The 21,800-nt window shown below is 33.1% G+C and overlaps 1 long non-coding RNA gene across 1 annotated transcript; it reads left to right on the top strand.

Moving 5' to 3' along the window:
- Nucleotides 1-12,260: 12,260 nt before the first annotated feature.
- On the top strand, nucleotides 12,261-21,358 carry LOC127710393 (uncharacterized). The gene is made up of 3 exons (XR_007986164.1): nucleotides 12,261-12,545; nucleotides 19,641-19,725; nucleotides 21,139-21,358. It is a non-coding gene; the product is annotated as an uncharacterized LOC127710393 (long non-coding RNA).
- The last annotated feature ends 442 nt before the right edge of the window (nucleotides 21,359-21,800 follow it).

Here is a 21,800-nt window from a genome sequence, read left to right on the forward strand (position 1 = left end):
ACTGACGTACATTTGAAACACAATAAACAAATAAATATATTGTTAATGCAATAAATCAATTTAATTATTAGATCATTAAATTTTATTAATAAAGGTGACCTCAGGTAATCTGTCTATAAAGACCGGATTAATAAAGGTAATCTGTGTATGCAGACTGGTTTAATTAAGGTGACCTCAGGTAATCTGTGTAATAAGATTTGTCTAATAAAGGTGACCTCAGGTAATCTGTCTACAAAGACTTGATTGATAAAGGTTACCTCAGGTAATCTATTGTGTATGAAGACTCGTTTAATAAAGGTGGCCTCAGGGTGATCTGTATATGCAGACTGATTTAATAAAGGTGCCCTCAGATAATCTGTGTATGCAGACTGGTTTGACAAAGGTGACCTCAGGTAATCTGTCGTGTATGAAGACTGGTTTAATAAAGGTTGCCTCAGGTAATTTGTAGTGTTGTGAGATTTGTTTAATAATGGTGACCTCAGCTAGTCTGTTGTGAATGTAGACTGGTTTAATAAGGTGACCTTAGGTAATCTGTAGTGTATTGGGATTTGTTTAATAAAGGTGACCTCAGGTAATCTGTCTAGTAAGACCGGATTAATAAAGGTGACCTCAGGTAATCTGTGTATGCAGACTGGTTTCATAAAGGTGAACCCAGGTAATCTGTTGTGTCTGAAGACTGGTTAAAAAAAGGTGACCTTAGGTAATCTGTCTTTAAAGACCGGATTAATAAAGGTGACGTCAGGTAATCTGTGTATGCAGACTGTTTTAATAAAGGTGAACCCTGGTAATTTGTTGTGTATGAAGACTGGTTTAATAAAGGTGACCTTATGTAACCTTTAGTGCATGAAGACTTGTTGAATGAAGATGAAATCAGGTAATCTGAAGTGTATTAAGACTGGTTTAATCAACCCCTTATGTTATCTGTTGTGAATGAAAACTGGTTAAATGAAGTCCTCAGGTAATCTGTTGTGTATTGAGATTTGTTTAATGAAGGTGACCTCAGGTAATCTGTTGTGTATGAATACTGGTTTAATTAAGGGAACCTTAGATAATATGTTGTGTATTGAGAGTGATTAAATAAAGGGGACCGCATGTAATCTGAAGTCTATGAAGACTGTTTTAATAAAGGTTACCTCAGGTAACCTGTGTATGCAGACTGGATTAACAAAGGTGACCTCAGGTAATCTGTGTATGCAGACTTGTTTAATAAAGGTGACCTCAGTAAATCTGTTGTGTATGAAGACTCGTTTAATAAAGGTTGCCTCAGGTAATCTATAGTGTTTTGAGATTAGTTTAATAATGGTGTACTCAGCTAGTCTGTTGTGAATGTAGACTGGTTTAATAAATGTCACCTTAAGTTATCTGTAGTGTATTGAGATTTGTTGAATAAAGGTGACCTCAGGTAATCTGTCTATATAGACTGGATTAATAAAGGTGACCTCAGGTAATCTGTTTATGCAGACTGGTTTAATAAAGGTGACTTCAGGTAATCTGTAGTGTTTTGAGATTTGTTTGATAATGATGACCTCGGGTAGTCTGCTATGTATGAAGACTGGTTTAAGAAAGGTAACCTCAGGAATTCTGTGTATTGAGATTTGTTTAATAATGGTGACCTCAGGTAATCTGTGTATGCAGACTGGTTGAATAATTTATTTTTATGGAACAATTGAATAATATTTAAACGAAAGAATCAAAGTGTACACATATTTCATAGTGTGTCTTTCTATGTTGTAATGTTACACTACTGTTTCAGGTTAGGGTGAATGTTGTCGCCTGTTAAAACGTTTAAACCCGCTGCATTTGTTTGCACCTGTCTTAAGTGAGGAGCCTGTTGTTCAGTGGTTGTGAATCATAAGTGTTTCTCGTTTCTCTTTTTTATATAGATTAGACCGTTGGTTTTCCTGTTTGAATTGTTTTACACTAGTCATTTTTGGGCCCTTTATAGCTTGCTGTTTGATGTGAGCCAAGGCTCAGCATTGAAGGCCGTACTTTGACCTATAATTGTTTACTTTTTACACATTGTGACTTGGATGGAGAGTTGTCTCAATGGCACTTATACCACATCTTCTTATTTCTATACACATATCGCGAAAGAATATTTTGTTTATCATAACACACACACACAACTTAATTTACAAACTTACTTCTCATTGCTTCATATTTTACTGGATAATCAGAGTTTCATGGAATTTGCATGTTGAGTGCAACTTTCTAAACGAAACCATATTGATATCTTGTTGAAAACCTGCTTACTGCAATGATTGAACATAAATCTTGTACTTGCATTTAATTTTATTCTAGGAGAATAAATATTCAAATGGAAAAACATTTTCACATTGAAAATTATATGTTCCCATGGGAAGAAAAAATGTTCTCATAAGAAGAAAAAAATGATCCCATAGGAAGAATAAATGCTCCTATGGGAAGTAAAATTGTTCCTATGGGAAGTACAATTGTTCCCATAGGAAAATTTAATTTCCATGGGAACTTTTGTATTCTTGTTTTTCCATGGGAACTTTAAAATTCCCATTGGACCTTCTAATAATAACAACAGTGACACATTTAAATATATTGGAAAAAAATATTTTTTCATTATCTATCACTTGGTCAAAAAATATTTTTGTTATCTTGTAAAACAGCAAAGTCAGATTTGCCATTTCTGGAATGGCAAATTTGTCCTGCACAGTGTTCTAGGATCGCTATGTCTCGCTTTTGCGACATAAATGTCGCAGGCTCAACAAAAATATGAAGGTATAACAAAATAATTTAAAACCTTTTTATTTATATGTTACATATATTTTTTTTTAGAAAAAAAGACGATAAAATATGAAATTAGAAATTTAATATCTTTGTTGCTGTACATGTATATCATATTTGTTTTTTTCTATCATTTTTTTTTTAACATAAATCAGGCCGTTAGTTTTCTCGTTTGAACTGTTTAATATTTGTCATTTCGGGGACTATGCGGTATAGGTTTTGCTCATTTTTGAATGCTGTACGATGACCTATAGTTGCTAATTCTATGTCATTTGGTCTCTTGTGGAGAGTTGTCTCTTTGGAAAATCATACCACATCTTCTTATGTACACAAGTCAATGTCGTGCAACAAATGAAAGGGTAAAATTTCATCCTTATATCATATAAGCAATATAAGTATTTGCATTGTCTTAGTGACAACAAGCAGATTTATACCAAAGTTATAATCCATTTGATTCTAAAATGCCTTCTGTCTGGACCATATATAGTCTATGTCCATTGACGAGAATAACAGTATTGTAAATGTTTGAAGTGCATAATGCATTATTTTGAGGTTTTATTTTCAATCAATTATTGACACACTGGGGCAAATGAAGCCGTACATATATTTTGTATAAAAACAACAAAACTGATTTGACCGTCCTATAGGACAAAATGTATCAAACATTTATCCTATAGGGAAAAACATCCTACGGAACAAAACCTATCCTAATGGAGAAAAAAGAAATTCTTCAGGACAAAATTAATCCTATGGGAGAAAAATAATCCTGTGGGAGAAAAAAATTATCCAATGAGAGAGAAAAAAATCCAACGGGACAAAATGAATCCCTCAGGAAAAATAATCCTAAGGGACATTTTTAAGCCAACAATTCTTTCAAGATAATCCTATAGGATAAAAAAAAAAGGACATAATTTCTAAAAATCCGACAAAATTTTAAATCCTGTAGGATACTTATTTTATCCCGTGTATAAGAGATAATTTCCCATATAGGATAAAAATATCCTAAGAGATATCAATATCCCAAAGGATACTAAAAATATCCTACGGGATTATGTCTTTATCCTATAGAATTTATTAAAATCCTGTAGGATTTTTAAAAATCCTATTGGAGAAAAAAATATCCTACAGGATTTTTGCACTGTTTTCACTCGTATTGCCGAACCAGACGAGCTATATCAAAAATTGATTTTGCATTGTTTTACCGTTCCCCAGAGGTATAGTTTTGTCAAGTGTGAAGACTCTACCTTTAAATAAAATGTGGTCAGGATTTGCACTTGAGAAGTGCAAATCAATCCGAGAAACTAAAAAAACAGTAAAATGGATGCATCTGGATATGTACATTACAATTATAGTCCCAAAAATATATATTATTCAAATAGTCACAAGCGCACGAATATTGACAGGGGGAAACATACAAAAGATTTGAATACATTTTAAGTGAAATGAAGGTTAGACATTAATAGGTAATGATACATAATATAGAGTTAGTAGGCATGATTGAAATTTTTTTAATTTTGGTGAATATGGAAGAGGTCTATGTCTTTAAACTTTTGATCATCAGTCTTATAACACCAATGAACTATAGACATTACTTCTTATTGTAAATGTTATCAACCCAAACACTGTTTTTCTTGTTATATTGAATATCAATGAGATTACATTATAACATGTATAGTGCGTACACAGGAAAAGTATAAATACACTTCTCTGTAGAGGGAAGTTGTTTCCATTTTAATTGCACAGAAAAATGTCCGCAAACATGTTTGTTGTGATTTATCAAAGTTTTATTATCCATATATGTGTCATGTTTTACGGTAAGCATATTATTATTCAAAAATGAAAAAAAAAAAACATAAGGTGTTTTTAAAAACTTTTAAATATTGTGTTAAAGAATGCCTGCATTAATCTCTATTCAATAAAAAGTCAGATTTTCCAAGTCTGGAATGGCAAATTTGTCCAGAACAATCACAAGTAAACAATTAGATAATGATAGTAAAATAAATTAAAATCGCATGCTACCAATTGGAGGCAGAAGCTATAAATTTTACAAGTAATCGTCATATTTAATATGCATACATTACCTGTCACACGAGTTCACAGTCACACCTGTTAGTAAAAAGAGGCAGAAAGTATTAAATGGACATTTAAATCACAAGTTGAAGAGAAACCGACATCGCTCTGACACAAAAAAGATAGACAACAATAAACACAACATAAAATAGAAAACTAAAGTTTGAGCAATACGAACCCAACCAAAGAATCGGGGTGATCTCTTAGGTGTTCCTGAAGGGTAAGAAGATCCTTCAGGTGCCAAACCCAAAAACATGACAAGACCAGAAAACATGTCATACTTGAAAAAGCCAGTTAAAAAGAATAATAAAAGGAAGCACGGATGGTTAGTATATCTGGAAGCGACCTCACGACAAACAAAAATAAAAACAATTCATAACATAAAAAAGTAGAGAAAATTATAGAACATTCCAAATGACAGATACTTATACCATTTGCCAAGCTTTAACCGTGGGGAGTTAAACAACTGACATACTCTTAGTTCCATACCTTCCCCGACAAGGTTGAAAAAGACCTTGTTTAACATGTTTAATGGTAGCCTTCATTAGTTGGTATGCCATTTAGTGTCAAGCAATATAATTTTTTTTTTATTGTTTGCAAATTTCACCTTATTTTTTCTTAGTCATGGTGGCACGACAAGTACAATTAAATGGAAATATCTCAGAGAACATTGGAAGAAACGACACGAAGTTAACTTGTAATTTCACGATGGATCAAGGAGATCTAATCGCTGCTGTGTGGATTTTGGCAACAAATATAACATTACATGATTTTGAAAGTGTAGCATTATTTGACCTCGATTTTGGTTCCACATTAACACCGTTTGGAAAAGTTCTGTTCGGGAAGGCGTCATTGTCACCAGTTAATAGAGACTCAAATCGCGTTTCATTGAGCTTTGATGACTTGAATTGTAAACATTCAAGACTGTATAAATGCAAATTAATTGTTAAAAGAGTGGACATTCCAAGTATAACAACAGAATCAGAAGGAAGCAATTAGAATATCCGTTAAAGGTAACGAAATATTATTTAGACTATGGACCTTATCCACAAAAGTGAGATAAAGATGCGTCTAGGAACATTCCACATCTTTAACTCCATCTACGTTAAGATCTATTCCAGATTTATCAATATCAGTTTAGATACATCAGAATATGATTTATTAAAAATCTAAATTAGTTTATTTTTATAATTCTTTCCAATACTTTCACTGTGATCCCGCGTTCTCTTTTTGTTATTTTAATTATTTATGTAGTCGTATCCAGTAGAATTATTATTTTTTGAAATACAAATAAAAATTGGCCTATAGGGTTATTAAGTAAATCTGCAACACAAATGCTATATAGTTATTGATTTGATATTAAGCAGCAATTAAGACTCACATCAACAAACGCATGAATGGTCATCGAAGTGACTACACCTGCAAGCCCGACCTCCCCGTAAGTCGTCATAAAGTCATAAGTTTGCATAAGAAAGTAAAGGAGAGTTTCACCAGAGGGCATCAATGAAAAATCATAAGATGAGTCCCTACCATCAATTGTTTCCTGTAACTCAGGCTGCAGTACAGGACTCTCACAGTTTTAAGGGACTTATTCCTCCTCCCAAACATCAATATTGATAAAAATTACCAGCGTATTGACACTGAAGCCTGAGTTACAGGAAACAAGTGATGGTAGGAACTCATTTTATGTTTTTTTCATTAATGCCCTCTTGGGAAACTGTCCTTAACTTTCTTATCCAGCGGTATACTACTATTGCCTTTATTGATTCGTGATAGTTTGTATAATGTTCAAGATTATTATTTCAGTTCCACTACCACATAGCAAGATAAGAATCATTTGACCTCTTACTGATGAAGGATATTAGTTATCCGAAATATGTTATATTTGTTCATGATTTTACTATTTTTTTGGTAATGTTGTACCCTTTTAGACTTGCTTATAATATTGATGTATATATACATATATATATGTTACAGGCATTGTCTAAGTTCAGGCATTTCGTAAAATGCCCGAAAAGATTAGGTATTTTCCAAAATGCCTCTAAGATTAAGGCATTCAATATATTGACTAATTTTGTCAAGATTTTTACATGTTTTACAAAATGAAATTATTTTATAGAATGAAATGGTCACAACAACTGAGAAATTGATAGTATTGAACAACAGGCTGTTTTGTCTACTAACTCTTAAAGCCTGCATTTTAAGAGTTTTTTTATTGAAAATAAATTCTACTGAATTACTTAAAATTCCAACCAGCACCGAACTAGACAATTATCTGTTATTTCATAAACTGTAGGATGGCAGGTTCTGTAACACATGTGACCTAATTTTTTTTGCAAATACATTGTTTGGCGTAGAATCTGGTCTTAACACTGCAACCACATTTGGTGAAACCTGTACAATGACACATCTATCTCTGTCATTATTTTTTTCTGAAAAAAACACTGGGGTTCACAAAAAGCACTAATAGGAATATCTTCTCTTTCTTGTGTTCCTTAAAGGTTCAAAGTCATATTAACATGATTAGGTTGACTTACATTTTTTGGTAAATTGGAAAATTTAACAAGCCGAAGCCGATCTACGCATGGTGGGTGATACATCCATTGCAGGAAACGCTTACCCTGTCGATCCACTGTTAATTGTCTCTTTTTGGTCGATTTTCGAGATTTTAACAACAATTAACAACTGTCATAATGTTTCACAAGATTGTAAAGATCCAAGATACAAGAAGAATTGAAAACGAATAAACCCAATAACTGTGCCGCCAAACCTGGCTTTGGTCATATATGACTGCGGTAGAACAAACGTTAGTTCTATTATTATTTTTTTCTAACGTTTAATTAAAAGTAATGTACAGAATTGACTGTTTCAATGATATTTCATCACCAAATAATGATTACGTCCATAAAACTTTCAAATTACCATTACCATTACGACCCTTTGTTCAAACAACCCTAAATGAACGTAATCGGAAAAGGAAACGCAAGTGATTTTTTATAAATTTTTTATGGCATTGAACTAGTTGTTCAGTATCTGTGGATAATCTTAATTGGTACTATGTGTCTTTTATAGTCTTTTTGATAATTATGTTGTGTACTTTGTATTGAATTGATGTGCCATTACAACATTGTCCCAGGTTAAGTGGAAGGTTAGGTACCCACAAACATGTTTATCCCTGCCTTATTGTGTACGTTTCTGTCCCAAGTCAGATGCCTGTAATTCAATGATTGTCGTTTATTGCTGTATATTATTTTTCATTGATTTTTGTGTACATAAATCAGTTTATTATTATTATTTTTACATTTGACATGTCGGAGCCTGTTATAGCTTGCAATATGTGGTTTGAGTATTGTTCATTGATGAAGGCCGTACGATGACTTATAGTTGATAACATCATTTGATCTCAGGTGGATAGTTGTTTCATTGGCAATCATACCACATCTTTTATATATATCGATCAACTAATGTTGAGATCATTGAATTTTGAATTGTAATGTTAATGACGTCTTTACGCTAAATCTATATATTAATATATATTTTAGTCTGTGAAACATATTCGATTTATTATATTAGTTGTTATTGACTTTTAACTAGCTTTCAGTAACTGTGAATACTTTGTGACACTTGTAACATCTTGTCTTCATTTTTACAACACTAGGTATATACATCTGCTGGTGGTCTATCAGTCCCCGAGCGTATCATCAGTTCAGTAGTCAATACTTTGGTACTGACATGATTTATAACAAACTTCTCTTAAATTGTCCGTGTATAAAATTAGAAATTATTAAAAACTAAGGTTTCAACTCCTAACGACAAAGTTGACCTTAGATGGATTTGGCTATTATGTGTAGGTACTTTTTGGTCATATAGCTCGTCAACTGTTTCGGTTCTTTTACATCCTTGACTTTCATCATATCTGATGAAGGTAAATCCAGAAACGCGCTTCAGACGCATGACATTTGTAAAATATTGTTTTCATTCCCTTCCAATCAAACTTCTTATCGTATAATTTCTTTTAAAATTAAGATTTAAAGGATTTGATTTACTGGCTCCGATTTACATGTATTCAACAACCAGTCCACCAACTTGCAAAATAGCAGAACACAATAGATCACCCATTTAGTATGCACAGATATTAAGATGCACGATTGCACAAAAAGTTCTTCTTCATTGAACATTTTGGAAACATATGCCAACCTTTTTTGAGGATATTGCCCCTGAAATGCTCATTTTTAACTGTTTTTGCATTCTTTGGCATTGTTTCAAAAGCTATAGGAGCTAAGACAAATTGTTAATTGCAAAAATCTCAACATGACAAGGTGTATATAAATCCTAAAAAATGGCTTTTAGAGTTATTTCCCCTTAAATTTTGATTTTTTTTTCAATTTTCTCAGTTATTTGCTGTTATTTTGACCATTATAGGAGCCAGGTGAAACGTGTTAATTGCAAAAATGATGAGCTGGACAAGATGCATGTACCCAGAAAATAAAAAATAAAAATCCGTCCACCTGTTTGCAGTTATTTTCCCTGAAATTTTCATTTTTTTGCAGTCTATGCTAGGAGCTAGGATATATTTGGCCTTGAGCATCACCAAAGAGACAAAGTGAAATGCGTATCCAGTGCACAAAAATTGATACTGTAAATGTTATTATTATAATGTTAACTGCTTAAATGATCAGCATGACAAGATCTATCTACTCTGAAAGTTTCACAACCCATTGTTGCCCATGAAAATTGATTTTTACCGTTTTTTACAGTTTTAACTGTTGTCTAAAAAAAAGACCGTATTAGCTAGGTTAAGCATGTAAATTGAAAAAAGAAACTTATCAGTTACACAAGAGAAACTATAATATGTGCATATAAAAGTCTTTATTAACAAACTGGCGGGTTTTTTTTACTAGGTGAGCGATACGGACTGAGCATGTAACTTCAAAACTAGCTGGAAATCCTATCATTTATATATAGTTTTAAATGTGTTAATCTAGAATATATTTATATCAATTACTGAGTGAACTGTTTATTTCCTTATACTTACATTTAATTGAATAGAAAGAAAAACACTATAAAAACACTTTTTGTCACAACAATACTTATTTATCGGACTTATATCCTAAAAGGAATCACTGCATATACTCTAACTTAACTCTTACAGTACATTTAAAACCCCACCTCTGTTGCAATTTTGAAAGAATCTTGAATAAACACTTTAATTATTGTCAGTCTGTCCTATGTGCATGTTTTCTGACATGAAATGCCTAAAACCTGTATGAAAACACTTTGATAACAAATTGAAAGCATTTCAGAATACAATGAATATCAAGTTTAATAGTTAAACATTCCATCATTCAAGATTATATGAAGAATCCAATCCTGCCACTGTCTCTAGTCCACATCTTACCGTATGCCCATTTATCATTAAAAGTTCACAATGTTTGCCTAAATTCATCAGTTTAGATCTAGAACTTTTGTTACAATCTTGTCTTCTCTAACCATATATCTTATATAATTTAACTAATAATTGCGCAAGAAGTGTTTAAATCAAGCCATTTTTGCAACAGCTGTATTTAGGAAGTTACCAAATTGATACATAAATTCATTAAAAGTTTTATAGAACTGACTACTAAAAATTACTGTCTTTACAAGTTAAATAATCATTTTTTACACACAAGGTTAGGACTTTTCTCTGTTTTTTCTGCCCCTGGGGCCTCATGTTTGATAAAAATTTGGCTACTTCTGTGAATATGGAATATCAAGTATATTTTGTAGGAGATAATACACTATTGTCATTTTTATAGTCTGAGGTAATTTCATATCTCTAGCTTGAATAAATTGATGTTACGGTCACAAGAAAGCACAGTCAGATGTTACGGTTTTTTAACATGTTTAATGGTTTTCGACAGGACGAAACACCCAGACAAAAATATTTATCAAACATCAGTGAGTTTCAACGTCAAGGCAACTTTTGGAAGTTTAATACTGTATTATAAAAACTTTGATTTGATTTCATTTTGTTGAAAACTATTTTTATCAGTTAAATCACATACTTTTTCTTAGATATTCCATCAAATATTCATATTATAAAAGAGGATATCAAGGGCCATTCAAAACAAACAAGTTGAGAGAAACTGGCAACGGCATTGTGTAAAAAAACGAAAGACAACGAAAAGACAAAAAAGATGACAAAAGACTACAAAGAACATGTAGAAACACATTTGGTTTTATCTTATTTTTGTATACTAAGTATCTGTATTAGGTCTATATTATTATTTCTGGTATTTCGTTGTGGTTAAAAATAGGTATAATATGATTTCCGTCCCCTTTACACATTTTCTGGAAAATTGTCATTTTCATTAGATTGGAAAACTGTCATCAGGGAAAGGAACAAAAGGATATTTTCTATTTTCATAGTGCTACCTTCCAAACCTGATGATATTTTGTTATTGAATCTACAAATAACACCAACACCCGTTATAACTAATGGTGATAGTGTACCATTTGTTTGCACTGGTGATGTCGGGAAACCTCCTGAGAAATTCATTTTCCAAAAGTACCGACGTGGTCATATTTTACCAATGAACTATACATCCACCAACACATCAATACAGGGTTTGTCGGATAATTGTTCCTACTACCGTACAAGTTACATCACATTACAGGTTACTGCTGGTGACAACAAAGCAGTTCTACGGTGTGCCGTTGTTTCACCTCTGACCGAAATGAGCATGTATGTGGAATTAGAGCCATTAGAGGTGTACTGTAAGTGAACTTTTTATAAGTCAAATTCATATATTTTATGCCAAAAACGCTTCTGATAAAGATGTTATAAATACAAGATATTTATAGAAACGCTAATGAGACAGCAATCCAACAACATAAAAACACATGACATTTACATTAAAAGGTCAACAAATGTTCTTCAAGAGAGGAGAAATACATTCAGGTTATTAAAAACATCATTCGAAGACAACAGGCATCATCATTGCCAAACGAAATTGATGAACAGGCAAACAACAGAAAAAAAACTGAACATAAAACTAAAGATGAAACAACACGTATGAAGAAATCCTTTTGAATCGCGCCGGTTTATCGCTAAATGAAAGTTATAAACAACAATATGTCTCCGATGTTCTGTTCTCGAATATATATTCCTTTTTGAATATAAAAACAAAAACGAAAACAACCAACTGAAAAATAAAACTCCGAAAAAACGACACCGAGCGTTGACAGCGCCAGCAACTCCCGTTTTGCACGGATTATGCAACATGCAAATCTAGGATTGAATAAATTTCCCGGGAATAGGACACAATTAGTAACAGATCAGACGCAAATAATTTTCTTACATATTGCTAAAACTCATACACATTTAACACGTTTAACCTAATATCATATGTTACTGATGCATACATCTTAGTTTCTTTATCTTACAGATGCAGTGAGAACGCCAACTATAATCAAAGATCCAAATAAAACCGATTATTTATTAGGTTTGGATAATCGTATTGACCTGACGTGTACAACCGATGGTAATCCCAAACCGGGTTATCTTTGGTATAAAGACAACCAAATCGAGGCAATAAGCACCAGCAACACGTTTACTATCGAGGATGTCACTAAACCAAATGGGGGTATATATACCTGTGTCGTCAGCAATGCCTTCAATAACGTCAATCACAGCAAACGTGTTCATATTTATATTAGTATAATACATGTAAATGAAGGTAAGTTTCTCCATCAAAGTTATATAATTATTCTTAATTACGTTATCTAGGAACGAGAGTATGTGTTAATTTTACATATCTCAGCTGATGTTCATGTTCACACTATACGGACTTCATTTACAGGGGTGTGCCTCAACAGAGTAAATATGAGGAACAACGCCGGAAATCGACACTGCATAAGTTTTAAGGTCACTATCACGCATTGTTGACCGATTTATCGGTGTCTAAACTAACTAGCGACATGTTTTTGCGGTCTTAGATCTGTGGATACCGATATAAGTCGTCTGATCCCTCATTTCACCGGTTATGTTCAATGCCCGACTGTGACATTTATACTGAGTGAGAATTTGTTTTGCAGGTAATGCATGCATAACAGGAGACGCTAACCTTGTCCACTCGACCATCTCGCTCCTTTTTGAGTTCATCCGATTTCATCAGTTTCTGTATGTTACCTTGATATGTCTCTTCCTAATCGATTTACGATTGATATTTGATCATCGATAAACTACTGTTACTTTAACTTGTAACATGAATGGTAATTTTTTCTTTGATCTTCGTTTGAGTTAACTTCGGTTATTTATAGAGGAGTGCGTTAACTGAATGTTAGTCCCGCCGTGTGTCGCTTGTCATAGGAAAAGCAAAGAATGGGGGTGGGCGGGGTGGGGGGGGGGGGTGGGGGGGGGTGGTGGAAGGGGGGGGGGGGGGTGGGGGCGCTTAGACCAGTGCTCTAACTTCCATCTCAAAAGTTGTTATTTCACTGTCTAGCTCCGACTCCTTGGCCTAGTAAACTATGAAATCAATGACCATAAAATGTTCTTATAAATGTAAACAAAATGCATACACAACAATATATCAAACACAAATCGAGAAAAAAAGGGGGGGGGGGATTGAGGAGGGCTTACGCTAACATTAGTCAAACTTGTAAACCTAACCCTAAAGTAAAAATGGTTCCCTATACATTGTAATTGAAACAAATGAATTCTCGAGGAGAGCTACAAAAAGGAATAACGTGGTCTATAAACGAAAAGGCGATATTGATAAATTGGTGGATACTTGTTTTTATCGTGTCGAAATTAATGAAAAAATATATATCACTGAATGTTTAGTAATTTTCTTCATTCTATAAAGGCCTATCTCCGTGAATTGATCATGCTTCAAATATTTGTCCCTGGAACTTACACGCATTCAACATGCAACCATTGCAATCAATTAACCGATCTTTTTCCATATATATATATATATATATATTCCAATTCTTGGGAATGGAAGAATAGTATTAATTACCTTCATAACTGGTATTATAAAATGTTTTCTTCTTATCACAACGATAAAACTCCTTCGAAACTACACGTCATTTTCGAGTTGGAGGGCAGATAGACATCGTATAAAATTTTGCATCAACTCAAAGTTACGTTTTTCGTGAATTAAATACGTTAATTCGTAAAAGGCGTGCTATATATATAACTTAATAAGCCAACCATACCCAGCTCGCACTTTCTCATATCCAGGATAAGTTTCCAGCGAATTCTGAGTCAAAACCCTTATTAAGAATACATTTTAAAAAGTTCACTTCATAATGAACATATGTATAATGTGTATTAAGTTTTAAGTTGACCTCATACTACCTTAATTCAAAACATAAATTTGATAATGGACGGCCATACGAAGGGACGCACAGACTTCAAAACATCATGGCACACGACCTAAACAAAAATAAAAATTGTATTTACGTGAAAGATGTATTGTATACAAATGTGTAAGTATAAGTTTTACAGTCCAATTCCTCGTTATTTAATTTATAAGATTAAATCTTTGATATTAACTAATTTTTACAGGTTTAAAGATTCGTGTGCGTATTTTGAGTTAAGAACATAATTAAGTTTATTGTGAAAAAAAGGACAAAATAGTGAACTACCGATTATTATTTTGAACACACTGTAAATTAACATCAGACAGTTTGGTCTTATAAGTAGGATAGCTTCAATTTTAGGCAGTGAGAGAAAAACAACTGTTGCAGGCCGTACGGTGACCTATAATTGCTGATATCCACGTCATTTGAACTCATTGGTGGGTAGTTATTAAATTTACAATCATGCCATATTTTTTATATTTATAACCTGGGAAAGAGAAAAGGGTGTTTTCAAAAATAGAGTGAAGTTCCAAACATTTGACTACTCTATCCTTGTATTCCTCATTTACTCAAAATAAAAAGTAAAAATTTAATGCCAGTGTATTTCCCATAAATGACCAACGAAAATGTTTTCATTAAATCCGCATTGGAAAATATCATAATTTTCATAAGAATTTGAATTTTCGAACAATAGAACTTGTGCTGATTTGTGGCTAATCTAAAATGCACCACCCTCAGGATTAAAAAAGGGTAAAAAAAACATAGCACGTAGAATTAAAAGATAACAAGTTGAAATGTATGTAAGTGTCTGAAAACTCATGTTTTTCATTTAATAATTGTTTACGACTGCAAAAATGTAATCTTTCATCATTATGAATATTTAGGTAATGAATTGTTATAATGCTTAGATATACTAAAAGGGGTGAATGGGGTATAAAATTATGGATATCTGTTCTTCTAATGTCCATCAGTGAAAACTCACGAAAGGTCTAGGTGGCTGTGTGGGAAGTACGTTTGGTATACCCAAAACACATCCGATCAGATTGTGGAAGAAAAAATCTGATGCCTTTTGCAGAGCAGTATATATGTCCCAATCCAATATACCCTCTTTTTGTCTACATTTTGTCGATCAATTTTATCTAGCGTATTAACTGGATGTATAGCTGATATAAAACAAGAAACCTCCAGGGGTTAACATGGGTATATACATATGTTGTTTAACACTTTCAGCAAGTCTTACTGGGTCCGTAAGTGATATGTTTCAAGGCAAAATTCCAGCATCTGTTTACTTTCATCCTGTTCGACCAACTTTTCAGAACCAACCTATTGAATTATTGTTATTGTGTTCTCGTCCTGAATATTACTTAAGGAGACATATATTTTTTATAAACATTATTATAATTATATTAAGATTTAAGTTACTGTCATACAAGTGAGAGGTTTAGCTAGCTATAAAACCAGGTTTAATCCACCATTTTCTACATAAGTTAATGTCTGTACCTTGTCAGGAATATTACAGTTGTTTTCCATTCGTTTGATGTGTTTGAGCTTTTGATTTTGTCGTTTGATAAGGGACTCTCCGTTTTTGAATTTTCCTTAATTTTTTTTGTTTGTTTGTTATTTTACTTTGCGTATACCCAATTAGATAAGTTGTCTAAGTCTCTAAATATTGCTTAGTTCGGTATTAAAAACGATTCAAAAACATTATTAGCAGACTCAATGCAATCGTCATACACTTTATTCACTTGAAATTGTCTTCCTGAATAAAGTGGACTAATCGAGATAATATGACATAAATAAAAACAAATTGTTTGATTTATTGGTTGTTTGATTGATTGGTTGTTTGCTAAACGTCCAGTGGCAACATCTCAACTTACAGTTAATACCATAGATGGATCCTAAAATTGGGGGTTGACTGGGATGCAGGGAAGGATATTTAGAATGCCACTGGAAAAAAGAGTATACTGGATAGGGACAAAAACTAAGCCTTGCAACAGGTTACCTCCAAATCCCTTTAAGACTTTTTGCAAGGGTTCGTTCAAAAAGCGTGACACCCTCCCTAAACGAGGCAACGGATTTAACTCTCAATTCTTACCGGACATGACTCTGAATTTATACATCCCGCACAGCCACACGGTAGAGTTTTAAATGTTTGACAACAGGAACATGTGCAGAATCGGTTTAAAAGTATGTGCAGGAAAAGGAAAACATGTGAGGATGTACAGTTTGAAATGCCGTTTCTGAACATTTTAATCCTTTTTCGCCTATTACGCCTTTTTCCCCACCATTTTCTACATAAGAAAATGCCTGTACCAAGTCAGGAATATGACAGTTGTTATCGGTTCGTTTGATGTGTTTGAGCTTTTGATTTTGCCATTTGATTAGGGACTTTCCTTTTTTAATTTTCCTCGGAGTTCAGTATTTTTGTGATTTTACTTTTTACTAATCCTGTCATCCTTAGAATTCTCAAATCCGAATAACGGTTATCATAAGGCAAGGACCATTTATCTTTTGATGTGGAGAAAAACATGTTATTTGATATAAGTTCAAACAAAAATACAAGAATCGTTTTTCAATAACATGCGGGAAAAAGATTATGCTTAAATCAATTTTTCTGCACCAGATGCTCATTTCGACAATCAATGTCTCTTCAGTGATGCTCAAGTTCAAAATATTTGAAAATCCAAAGCTTATTAAAAAGATGAATAGCTATAAACCAAAAAGGACAAAAAGTATAGCCAAAGCCGGGCAGGGAATCAGAGCTTTGCATGAGGGAGATACATTCCTTAATTTTAAATAATTTCAAACATTTTGTAACAGGAAATTTCAATAACACTAAATCCGTATTTTCATACCAGTACCGAAGTACTGGCTACTGGGCTGGTGATACCCTCGGGAACTATCAGCCCACCAGCAGAGGCATCGACCCAGTGGTAGTAATAACATAAACGGTACTAATTTTTCTGCACCAGATGCGCATTTCGACAATCAATGTCTCTTCAGTGATGCATTGGAAAATCCAAAGCTTATTAAAACGATGAAGAGCTATAAACCAAAAAGGACAAAAAAGTATAGCTAAAGCCGGGCAAGGAATCAGAGCTAAAATTCATTTAACCCCACTTATTTTCGATTGAAATAAACTATTTGTTTTATATAGCACGTCAAGTAAATATACATCATTGGCTTTGAAGTTAGGAATTTCAACTTTATTGCTGAAGGTTAATACAGAAGAGCGGCTTCGGATGCACACAATTTATAAAGTGTTATTTTCATTTTTCAACCATCAACTCCCAAGATGCATCACGTGCTTTGATTTCGCATTGAAGCATTGAGTTCAAGTCAATTGCAACCCTTGGAATAAGGGTCAAGCTACGCCACCTCTAAGCTTTACGTGGTTCTTATGTAATAATGGATCCTAAACTTTGAACTCCTTTCTATAGGATCATAACAAAATTAAACCCAGAAAAGTGATTCAAAAGCCACAAAGTCGCATTTTTAAAAAATTTTTTTTTGTTTGCATCCTTTTGTTGTGATGCCTTCAATTATATTTTGTTGGTGTTTGGATATGGTTTCGCGCGGGTGTCATTTTGATTATTTGACCCTCAAGTCAATGAAAACACAGGAAAGTTATCCACTGACATAATTTTGTTTGTCTCGTGGTACGGTGTACATGAATTATATATATATATATATATATATATATATATATATATATATATATATATTTAATCTGTTCATCGGAACGAATTGACGATAATGACCGTGTTCACACCACTAAATGTACTCTGAGTACAAACAAACCAGTGCACCTCGAACAGTTTGGACAATTCTGAATCTCTCGTTTCTATTTTGTTTTGTTTTAATAAAACGAACCAGGGGCTCTTAGAACGGCTATTGTGAATATAAAGTAAGTTTTTTTTCTTCGAAAAATGATACATAGAGATAACCTACTTAATAACATTGTATCTGATTAAGTAAACCCTTTCAGGGCTCCTGAGATCACCCCATGCTATTAGTCTTTTGTTCTTTGTGCTGTGTTTTCTTGGCTGTTATTTACATTTTCGTCATTTTTATTTATTTGATATGGTGCTGTCAGTTTGTGTTTGAAAATCCCTTTTGTGTCTTCCGTCTCTGTGTAAAAGTCTTTATAAAATATCCATATATTATTCTTCCATTTGTTTTTGTTATTTAACTTTGAATTCAAATGTCGATATGTGCGATACCAGTAATAAGTTGTCATAATGTTTTTTTTTTTCTGGATTAACCATTAGTCCTATTACATACGACTTTGCATTCTTATTCTATTTTTAACGTTTTCACGCGGATATCTTCATTTTTCATTAATGTTGTTTTGCAATGCGAACGGCACATTGATAGTAAAACAGCAGAAAATTGACAAAGAATTAGAAATTAGTCTCCAGCAGTTCTATGTTATAGGATAATAGTTACCTTCATCAGGAACGCTCAAACCAAATTTTGAAAGCTTAGGATTTATAAGACCAAAACATGCGTACAGCTATTTTACCATAAGGGACATTATAGATAAATAGATTCATCTAAGATCAACTTCGTCCGAGGTAGTTGGAACCTTTAACCTTAATTTTTAATAATGTCTAAGTATCTTTGGAGTATTTAAGAAACACTTGTTATAAATTATATTAATACTGAAGCACCGACTACTGAGTTGATTATACCCTCGGAGACAAACAGTCCACCAACAGTGATATGCGTGACTCACATGACCCAGTGCTAATGTCGTGCGTCCGAATCGCTGTAAGAATCGCCATCATCATTTGGTCAATTGTTATCAGTTGAAAATGCAACACGAGCTTTCAGACGTATGTCCGCGACGGTTCCTAGTTCTAAAAATACATCTAAAAAAAGATTTGGTATAATATCCAATGGTACACCTATTCTCCAGAGACCAACGTTGCTGTAGACAATTATAGGTCACAGAATGGCCTAAAAAATGAGCAAAACCCATACTTATATCGACACATTACCGGCATTAACCACGATTGGTAAAGCAGAATACTCTGGTCCTAAAGTGGAAGAAGAAATGTCATTGCTGGTTTTCAGTAGGACGTCTTGCCTTAACATTAATTGTATAAATACAGTTCATCAGCAAAATGTACAATCCCAGTGTCTGCTCCTCTGTAATTAATATACGTGTTTCTCATACATATATGTAAATGGTCTCGATATCTTGACAGCAGAAACAAGTTTAAGCGGACCTCATTTTGTATCTATAGCTTTGTATTGGAATTTACCTACATGTAATACGTTTTTTTGTTGCCTACATTTCTTGTATGAATTTGTTAGTTGTTGGCAGTTGGGTTGCTTTCGCGTCAACAGTAATATTGAAATTCCTGGAATATTTACTTCACATCATTATCGATTTTTTTACAAAGTTTTATATTGGCACTGAAAACTTAGATGTTTATCGTGAGTACATTTGTTTTTAGCCGTCATTGTGGTTGGCACAGTATGTGGATCAATAATAGTGGTTCTTTGTGCGATATTATTTGGTGTTATACAGAACAAGAACAAGTAAGTAATTCTTAGATTGTGGATTAAAACGAAATTAGATAACTATTGCTTTTACTCCGCGTTTAAAGATGTCATTGAAAAAAACTTCGATAAAAGAAGAAATTGAATATACTGTAACCAATTACACCTTTTTATTAGGGACTTTTCGTTTTGAAATTCCTCGGAGTTCGGTATTTTTGTTATTTTACTTTTCACTATGATGTTGGGATGAAGTAAATTTCTACTGTCTGATTTGTTCATTAAATGATATCCTACTTGCCAATGGAAATCGAACTCGTTCTAACATCTATAAATGAGTTACGGACAAAAGAAGATACTCCGTACGAATGCTCTAAGATAACATCTAAGACTTGTGATTTGTTACGTCAGAGGCTCGTTTCAGTTGTGAAGGACACATCAATGGAGCTCCAAATTAAACATTTGGACGGTCGTAATTCTTCTTTCTTAATACGATGTGATAAAAGAGTGCCGATTTCTTATCGGAAAAGAAATGCCACTGTTTTGCCCCTTAAATGTTTTACATATTTGCTATAGGGCTTCAAACTTTATGAATTTACAGCAAAACTGCCAAGCAGTGCCGCAATACCCGTATTTCGAGAACTTGTCAATGATTTATAGGCATGAGCAAAGGATTACCCAAAAGATATTTTGCTACATGATGTGATGTATTATGTATTGTATGCAATGATGTTAATTGTGTAAAATATCTTTTATTGGGTAGGCCAAGTTGGCTCATAGCTATATTTTTCGAGAACAAGGTAAAATGGCCGCTGAAGTCATATATCAATTACGACATGTGTATGACATTATAGTGAGATGGCCCATTTCAGTATATGGTATATATCTGCAGCTAAGATCTATATTAACCATATTAAAAACAAACAGAAAAAAACAAATGTATAAGTATATCTTGATTTCCTCAACATGCTCAAAGAGAAATCAAATTTAGACAGAATATAGTTTTCAATATTATCTATTTGTTTCGTATACTAAAAGTATAAGCTTCTTCGATTAAATTGAAAATACAAATGCATTTTTTAATCAAAAAAGATGTAGGTTGTTTGGTTATCAATGAGACTTACTTAACAATTAAAGTCCACACACATAAAACATGACTTTTAGATATATCTGAATTATCCAACTGCCAAAAACTGCATATCTTAATTCCTGAGGCATACCTGTTGATTCAACCACGCTGTTAGAAATACTACGTGCAATGATCTGAATTATGCTGCGTGTTTGTACTTCGAAACTATAAACAAGAATATGTAGAATAAAACCGCGAGTTCCATGAAAGTGAAAGTGTTACGAGCCATTTACCGGACAACAAAGTCAAATTTACGTTCTGTAAGAAGAAGCTGATTAGTTTATAATATTTAAGTAACCTATAAGTTTTTGTTTTATAACGTTTAGATGTCTTCTTATCAGAAACCGCAATGACAGATCATTAGATTATGTTAACGCGATACAGCAACAAGATCTGTCGTTGTATGAAGGAGTCAGTCATGCTTTAGATGGACATCATTATGAACAACCTTCAACCGGGGAACATCAGTACACAAATACCAACTTAAGCAGTAATTGAAAAAAGACACTGTGTGATAAAAACTTGTTATTTATCAAATAAGTATATGTGCGCAGTCTGTAAATATGTGTATGAGTAACGGTTTCATGAAGATTTGACAAATATATTCTTCAATCCTGCATATTTTAGATTTTTGTTGAAATTAACTGAAATTGAAATGTTGAGACCTATATGCTTGTCAGTGCTCTTTGGTGTTTTCTAATGTAACACGTTATACACTGGTTTTCCGGTAAAGCGCCCAACGTCCGAGTAAAATATGATAAAATATAAATTGCAGCAAAACTTGTAAATAAAGAACATGGAACATCCTCATAGTATATTCTATCCAACATATAAATTTCAGCATGTAATATGCTACCGTTAATTTGTTATGACCGAGACAGTTTAGATGAAAAAATGTCAAAAAAAATACATTTAACGTCATTTTATTTCCTTTGACGTCGTTATCTGATAGCGTGATTTTCAATACCAAAAATGCTAAAAACTTTTA

This window comes from Mytilus californianus, unplaced genomic scaffold, assembly GCF_021869535.1.
Source record: "Mytilus californianus isolate M0D057914Y unplaced genomic scaffold, xbMytCali1.0.p SCAF_76, whole genome shotgun sequence".
NCBI lineage: Eukaryota > Metazoa > Mollusca > Bivalvia > Mytilida > Mytilidae > Mytilus > Mytilus californianus.